The 8,067-nt window shown below is 42.5% G+C and overlaps 1 protein-coding gene across 2 annotated transcripts in view; it reads left to right on the top strand.

Annotated features, from left to right (window-relative positions):
• The first annotated feature begins 1,918 nt into the window (after positions 1 to 1,918).
• Positions 1,919 to 8,067, top strand: part of PELI1 (pellino E3 ubiquitin protein ligase 1) — a 55,697-nt gene continuing 49,548 nt past the window's right edge. Inside the window, exon 1 of one of the 2 annotated variants that reach the window (XM_023552692.2) lies at positions 1,919 to 2,200. The gene's annotated coding sequence lies outside the window, so the exon portion shown is untranslated. The remainder of the gene's footprint in view (positions 2,201 to 8,067) is intronic. The other variant, XM_010593610.3, reaches the window with a different exon arrangement.

Raw genomic sequence — 8,067 nt, 5'->3', positions numbered from 1 at the left:
CTCTTGGGTTTGAAACACTGACCTTTCATTTAGCAGCCCAGTGCTTTAACCACTGTGCCACCAGGGCTCCTGAGTTACTTACTGTTGTTGTTAAGTGTCATCGAGTCAGTTCCAACTCATAGCGACCCTTTGTACAACAAAAGGAAACACTGCCCAGTCCTGCATCAACCTCATAATTGTTGCTATGCTTGAACTCATCATTGCAGCCATCGTGTCAATCCATCTCCTGTGGGTCTTCCTCTCTTTCACGGACCCTCTACTTTACCAAGCGTGATGTCCTTCTTCAGGAACTGGTCCCTCCTGATAACATGTCCAAAGTACATGAGATGAAGTCTCTCTATCCTCACTTCTAAGGAGTATTCTGGCTGTACTTCTTCCAAGATATATTTGTCCATTCTTCTGACAGTTCATGGTACATTCAGCATTTTTGCCAACACCATAATTCAAAGGCATCAATTCTTCTTCCGTCTTTCTTATTCATTATTCAGCTTTTGCATGCATATGAGGCAATTGAAAATATCATAGCTTGAGTCAGGCACACCTTAGTCCTCAAAGTGACATCTTTCCTTTTAACACTTTAAAGAGGTCTTTTGCAGCAAATTTGTCCCATGCAATATGTTTTCTGATTTCTTGACTGCTGCTTCCATGGGCGTTGATTGTGAATCCAAGTAAAACAAAATCCTTGACGACATCAATATTTTCTCTGTTTATCATGTTGCTCGTTGGTCCAGTTGTGAGGATTTTTGTTTTCTTTGTGTTGAGGTGTAATCCATACTGAAGGCTATAGTCTTTGATCTTCACCAGTGAGTGCATCTATCACTGACAGTGTTGTACTTCAGGATAGATCTTGAAATGTTCTTTTGATGATGAATGTGACACCATTCCTCTTCAATTTGCCATTCCTGGCATGGTAGACCACCACCCTCCTCCACTGCCTATTCATACCTGGGTGCCCAGTATGGGCACACTTAGCTGACCAGCCCAGCAACATACTCATACCTTGGTTCAGACTTCTATTGTCCAATAAAAGTCTGCCATAAAGCCAATTTTCAATGTTCCATTCATCTTTTGAATTTATAGCTACTTTATGAAAATTGTATTTCTTAAAAATTGTAGGCCTTAAAATGAACAAATTTGGATTATTTTACACTACTCAAGTAAAATACAGCGATCTTAGCCTTAACTTTACCTTTGCTGACCTTAAAGTTAGATGTGACTAATTGTGTTAAGAAATTAATACGGGATTCTGATAATGGTGATGTGTCTAACAGTTTTACAACGTAATTGTTAAATTTATTGGATACAACTACATTTCTACACGTTTGAGGTAAAGAAAGTTAAATTTAAGATAGAGGGAATTTGGTTGAGGGAAGCCAGGGAAAGGGACATTTGTGCTTTAGGATTTCTGTAAGAAAATTTAGCAGCAGGGAAGACCGAAATACCACGAGGAAGTTAGATTTCATTGGACACTTGGGAGCGGTGAGGTTAGGAGTTGAGGGTGGAGCGAAGCAGGAAGGAGCAGCCAAGAGCGGGATCCCCAACAGCACAATAATACAAGACCCGGCCTTGTTCAGCCAACAGCAGCACTGAATATAATCTCTTTCGTTACTGTGTCGGTCACCATGGTAACGGTGGGGCGTGGGCAAGTCTCTTCCCCATGAGCATGCGCAGTGCAAAGCGAGCCCGGGAAGGGTCCCCAAAAGCAACGTGCGTATCCCTTTTTTCTTCAACCGGAGAACTACAACTCCCAGGAGCCCTCTCGGCGCGGCGGGACCGCCTACCGCAGAGGCCCTGCCCTGTCCCCCTCCCTCGCCCCGCCCACCCACTTGTCCCCTCCCCTCCCTCCGAGTGTGTGTCAGTGACCCAGAGGCGGTGCGAGGCGGAGGGGACCGTCGGGGGGCGCCGCCGCCGCCGCCTCCACCAGCAGCACCAGCCCTGCCGCGCGACTGGATTTGTCTCCAGCCCTCCGGGAGCGCGCCACAAAGCGGGCCCCGCGCCTCTCCCTCCGCCCGCGGCTTCTCAGCGCTCGGCTCCGCGGTCAACTTCTCCTCGCTGGGCTCGGCCGGCTGGCGAGGAAGGCGGCGGCGGCGGCGGCGGCGGAACGCCGGGCTGTCTCCTGGCGCTCTCCGCACACACAATTCTCCCGCGCTCTCTGGGTCTCGGGGGCCGTGCCGGCATTCTGGCCACCAACAGTCGTCCGGTGAGCGTGGCGGCGGCCACGGTGTGCCGCGGGAGGGCTCGCAGCGGGGCGGGCGAGGGGTGCGGGGAAGGCGGGCGCGCAACTTCCTCGGCGGCTTCGCGGAGCGGCCGCCCGGCTCTCGCCCGCCCGCGCGTCCCCGCGCCGGGGGCGGCCGTGCGCGGAGTTTGCGGCGCCTCCATCCCGCGCCCTCGAGGAGGAAGCGCCTTTGTCAGGAGCGGGCCCGGCGCGCCCTCCCCCACCGGCGGGAGCGGCGCGCGCGGCCAAGCCCGAGTCCCCGCGCCCCTCGCGCGCCGGGGACCCTCCGACCACGCTCCTGTCCCGGAGGGGAGCTGTGCGGCCGGCGTGGAGGAAAAGAGAAATGAAAGGGAAACAAAGGGGGCGACGGGTTTTTCTTTTGTTGGTGCGAATCTGGTAACTTCTTTCTCCTTCCTTACATAACGCAGACTCCCAACTTAGTCATTCTTTTTATTGTTATGATTATTGTCATCATCCCTGCGTGGCCCTCGCATCTCCTTTCATCTTGGCATCTCAGCATTTTAAAAACACTAATTAATTACACCTCCGGGGCCCCTGCGAAGCAAGTTAATGAGCCCGTTTCTGTAGGTGGGTAAACTGAGGTTCGGGAGAGCTCTGTAATTGATGGATACCCTTGATCTTCTTCCGCGCTGGTGTCTGAGGACCTGAAAGCGTTTATGAGTCAGAGCTCGTTCTCCAGTGCCCTGTGGAGAAGTTAAAGATGCTCATTTTATTTACATGTGAACCGAAGCCTAAAAGAAGCCTGGGTAATTGTTAGGTAGTTCAGACAACAGTTTTCCTTACATAGTGGTTTCAATCTTAAAACCTCAAACTTATTGAAAAAAATGCTCCGAGTTGGAAAAATACCGTAAATCATAAACTCACCATCTACTTTAATTTTTCTATGTGCGAGTCACGAGGCAGGAGAGCAGTGATGGAAAGAGGGACATATTTTTAAATGTACGTTTAACAGATTTTGATCACTACACACTGGGAAATGTATCTTGCTTTTAACAGCACCAACAACCTTCCCGTAGTTTGGTCATCAAATTGGATATCAATAAATATTATCGAACGCCTTACAGTAATGTCCTGGTTGTGTCAAGGACTGAAGCTGTAAGCATTAGAAAAGGACTTCTGTTTGTTCTGGTTCAAAGACTTTACTTTTTTCTTGCTCTGCAAAATGTTACTTGGGTTTATAGCAGCCGATCTTTTGTTTCAGAACTGGCATTGTCTTTTTCTACATGGAATATGTATTACTTTTCTAATGCAGGAGAAATGCTGGGTTTTTATTTAATACAGTTTGCATGCTAATGTGAGTTTAAATTTTTGAATTGTGAAGAAGATTCGATTTCTCCAGTTTTTCTGTTTAAGCTCGTGATATGTTTTGTTTATACCTTACAGAGAAGATGTGATCAGGTTTACATCTCTCAAAACGTTGTTCTTATTGGACAGATACAGCATAGAAATTCCTCATGGTTTTTATTCACACCAACAATCTCTCTGGACTAAAATACTTAACTCTGTGGATAAGCTTGTCTTGGTAGTTGAGCAAAACTGAAAGGTACCAGAAATTAAAATCTAGCATCTTTTCTCCTCGTTATTTCTTGCGGTAAATGATGATCAGAATGGTCGTAACCCGGGGTGCTTTATCCATTTATCTTTAATTCTTCTTGAATTTAATTTTGTATAGTTGCCCCCAGATTTTAGATTCTGGTGTTGGCATCAGAAAATAAAACCTGTGTTATTTTGATGTTTGTCCCCATGCCTTTAACCTGTCCCTTTTCTCTAGTGTCTTAAAAGAGATCTTGAGTTTAAAACGAACAATTGCAAAATTGAACAGTTAAAGTGTATGGAAAGTTGCATGTAGTGAAGTGGTTATAATGTCTCATCTAATAAATTTACAGCTTTTAAAGAGGAAACCTTCGCGTAGGTTTTAATTAGCAAGGTAGAAGTGTTGTAACGTAATAGTATTTATTGACTTGAAAAAAGTGAGCTGTAGGTTGTGCCTTAGTGGCAGATTGTGTGTGTGTTTGTGTGTGTGAGAGAGAGAGATGATCTGTGCTCTTGTTAACAGTTAAGTGATTTTACTATCGGTTATATTTAACTTTTTTTGTAGCACTCACAAACCAGATTTACCAGGAGTATTTGTATTTTAAGGAAGCTGCTAACACAGTGTCTTTGCTCAGTCACTTGAGTCCAAAGGCTGGATTTAGTGTTGACTGGCTAAGTCTGGCATGGCTGGTTTACTCATTTCTTTGGGACCCCTTAAAGGAAATGACTGAAAAGTACAGGGTGGGAAGCTGGGTCTAGTACTGCTGAGGCAGATTTAAAGGGGAAGCATAAGTTTGTTTCTACTTGACATCATTCACCTTCTTTTCAGGTTGTCATAATGTCACTTTGCTATTAAGACTTCTGGAATAGGCTTTGCTGTGGTTGTCCAGTAAGTCAGGTGATAAGGACTATAGTAGTTCTGCTTTGTGAAAACCTAGTATTTTTAGACAGAAGTTTCTGTAGTTGATATTTTAAGCCAAAAGACTTGGATTGAAAACGATCTATCATACTCACATGTATCCCTCTTACCCTGGCATATCAATATAGGTTTACTTTAGTTTTAATTGAGTCAGAAAAGCTTATATGGATTACTTTACTTCATGCAGTTTAATTGTATATGATATATTAAAATTTTAAAATAAGAAATATATGATGGCACTAAGGTGATTGTAGGAGTTTTCTCTGGAAAAACTCTGCTATTCCAAAAGTTAAAAAATGACAGAAAAACAGCCTTAAAAAGGAAGGAGAATAAAACATATTTAAGAGTTGAAGGAAAGAAGAAAGAAAATCAAAAACATGACAGAAACCTGATGAAGGTGTTTTTAAAGAGTACAATATTAAAAATTTCTGCCAGCCTTTGTATATGTAAGGGACAAAATTTTAGCTAGTCTGTGAACAGTGAATTCCACTTAGCACTTTCTGTTTATAGATCTCTAGCCATCTTTTCCAGATTCCCTCTAAATATATCACACAGGAAAAGTAAATAAGGAGCCATTCTTTCAAGGGATTTGAGTTGTTGGAGATTTTTTTCACACTTGTGGTGGTGGGGTTTGTTGTTTTTCTTGAAGGTTGACCTCTGCAGAGAAGAATTTCCCCACAAGTGGGAATTGACTCGATGGCAAGGGTTTTTGTTTTTTTTTTTTTTTTTTTCATGTGTGGGAACCTCATGGCAAGAAATATTGGTCTCTGAAAGACCTGGATATGATTTCAAGTTTGGCTACTAGCTTTTTTCATGTTACCTTGAAGAGATCACTTCTATGATTATTTTTTCCTCTGAAAGGTTGAAGTAATTGCCTAACATACTACGCTTGTTGTTATTAGTTGTAGTTGAGTAGGCTCCGACTCACGGTGACCTCATGCACAACAGAAGGAAACTGTTGCCCAGCCCTGCGCCATCTTCGCGATTGTTGGTATGCTTGAGTCCATCGTTGTGGCCACAGTGTGTTTTGAGCGACTTCCAACCTAGGGACTCATCTTTCAGCACTTTATTGGACACTATTCTGTTGTGATCCATAGGGTTTTCATTGGCTAATTTTTGGAAGTAGATCACCAGGCCTTTCATCTGTGTCTGTGTTAGTCTGGAAGCTCCACTGAAACTTGTCCACCATGGGTGATCCTGCTGGTATTTGCAATACCAGTGGCGTAGCTTCCAACGTCACAGCAACACACAAGCCACCACAGTGTGATCAATTGACAGAGGGGTGGTGAATACTATGCTTTGTAGCCTCTGACTCCTTTTTTTTTGTTGTTGATTCTGAATGAATTTACAGGTAATAAAAAGAAAGCACAAAATTTCTTGAGCAAATAACAGAGAATTTGTTTTTTTTTTTTTCTTTTTCAATAGACGTAAGTGATCTAAACCTATGAAGATCTGATTGGAGCCTTCAGTTAGCATAGCTACCTTCAGAAATAAGCTTATAAGAAAAGGCCTTCATCAGATGATTTAAGAAAAATGTGAATGATTCTAAGAAGACCTGATTATTTTTTCAGAATATCATACAAGCTGGTTTAGTTTCTTTTTTGCCACAATAAAACTCGAAGGCAACGGGTTAAACCCTGTTTTGGAGAAGAGTACTGCATAGCATTCCGTGTTATCATCCCTGCGGTACTTTTACACCTCAAAACGTCATTTACAGAAAACTAGAACATGCTGTTGGTGCCTATAAATGAGGAAAATCATAGTGTCTATCTCATCCCCCAGTTAAACATTCATGTAGTTAAAAAAAAAAGTTTAATTCAGTACACGTAATTTACTTCCTTTTGAAAGAATTTGTTGCTGATTTTTATTTTATAATGAACCTCTTGGGATGTTGCTAATTCTAAAAATATGTGGTACCCCAGTTTCCCACCATCTTCTGCAGTGTCTTTTCTTTTTTTGGCTACAGTTTGTTCTTTCCCCTAAATTGGCTAATCTAAGCTAGTAAATGTTTACATATAGTTGACAAGAAATACAGTCAGTAATCTATCATGCTAAATTTCAACATAGAAGGTGCATTGAAATCTGTGTTAGAGATAGAACTACACTTTTTTTTGAAGGGGGCTAGAGTAGGGATAAGAAGCCCTGGTGGTGCAATGGTTAAGCGCTCGGCTGCTAACCGAAAGGTCGGCAGTTTGAACCCACCAGCTGCTCCGTGGGAGAAAGATGTGGCAGTTTAGTTTCGTAAAGATTTACTATGAGTTGGAATCAAAGTGAAGGCCCCCAATGACAATAGCAAGAAATGTGTGTGTGTGTGTGTGTGTAAAACAGGGAAGAGAGACCATGTGGAATGTATGAGGTGATGGGAGGATGCAGTTTTAAAAGGTAGTCAGAAAAAAAGGTGGTATTCAAATAAAGACTTTTAAGAAGACAAGGGAGCACATGTTATAATCTTGGACAAAAACATTCCACGCAGAAGGAATTAGCAAGCGCAATGGCCCAGCGATGGGAGCATGCCTAGAATGCAAGAAGCTACAAGACCAGCGTAGCTGGATTAGAGTGAGTGGGAGAGAGAAACAGGAAATAAAGTTAGAAGTGTACAGGAGGGGTAGAGGAGATCAGATTGTGTAGGGCATGGCTGGCCATCCTTGCTTTAGAGCAAGAATATTTATTTACACACTTACCTAGAATAAGTGTTCTACTTTAGCGTAGTCATCCTTGAACCTATGCATTTACTCCGGCAGTAGCATTACTCAAAATACAGTGAAACATGCCAGAGTTGGAACCTGTGTAAGACAGAAACCTTCCAGAGAAGGAAAACCCAAATATTTTCCACTAAAACTAGCAATAGAAAAGTGGTAAGATGGCGCCCTGTCAAAGGTGGGCAACTTGCAAGACCCAGAAAAACAAAGCAGTCGTTTCAGGTTATGGCTCTCACAGGTTTCACTGTATATATTTTTGAAACTAGTTTTTTTTTTTTTTTAAATTGCCTGCTAAGCCAGTTTAAGAGTCATGCATGAAAATAACTTATTACTTTATATTTGCTCCTTGTTTTGAAAGAAAAGAGAGAGTATTCACCACATGATACCTCTCTCTTAAAATCAGATATGACTCAGGATTTTGACAAAAAGAAGACAAGAAATAACTTCAGGCTATTTCCAAAAAACAGACCTACTCTGAGAAGTCAGTTACTGTTTCTGAAAATCAGATTCAGCCATAGACTAAAGAAGAGTTGTGGTAATGTTCTGGGCAGTTACGACATCATGTGGGATAAGGTTATAACCTTTCAGAATGACTGGTATGCAAGGGATTGTTCTCATTTGGATATTTAATTTCTATCTGATGTATTACAAAAAAGCGTAAGACCATACAAATTTCTTAA

The sequence above is a fragment of the Loxodonta africana genome, chromosome 15 (genome assembly GCF_030014295.1).
Source record: "Loxodonta africana isolate mLoxAfr1 chromosome 15, mLoxAfr1.hap2, whole genome shotgun sequence".
NCBI lineage: Eukaryota > Metazoa > Chordata > Mammalia > Proboscidea > Elephantidae > Loxodonta > Loxodonta africana.
The sequence above is the reverse complement of the archived record's forward strand: the minus strand, read 5'-3'. Positions and strand labels throughout refer to the sequence as shown.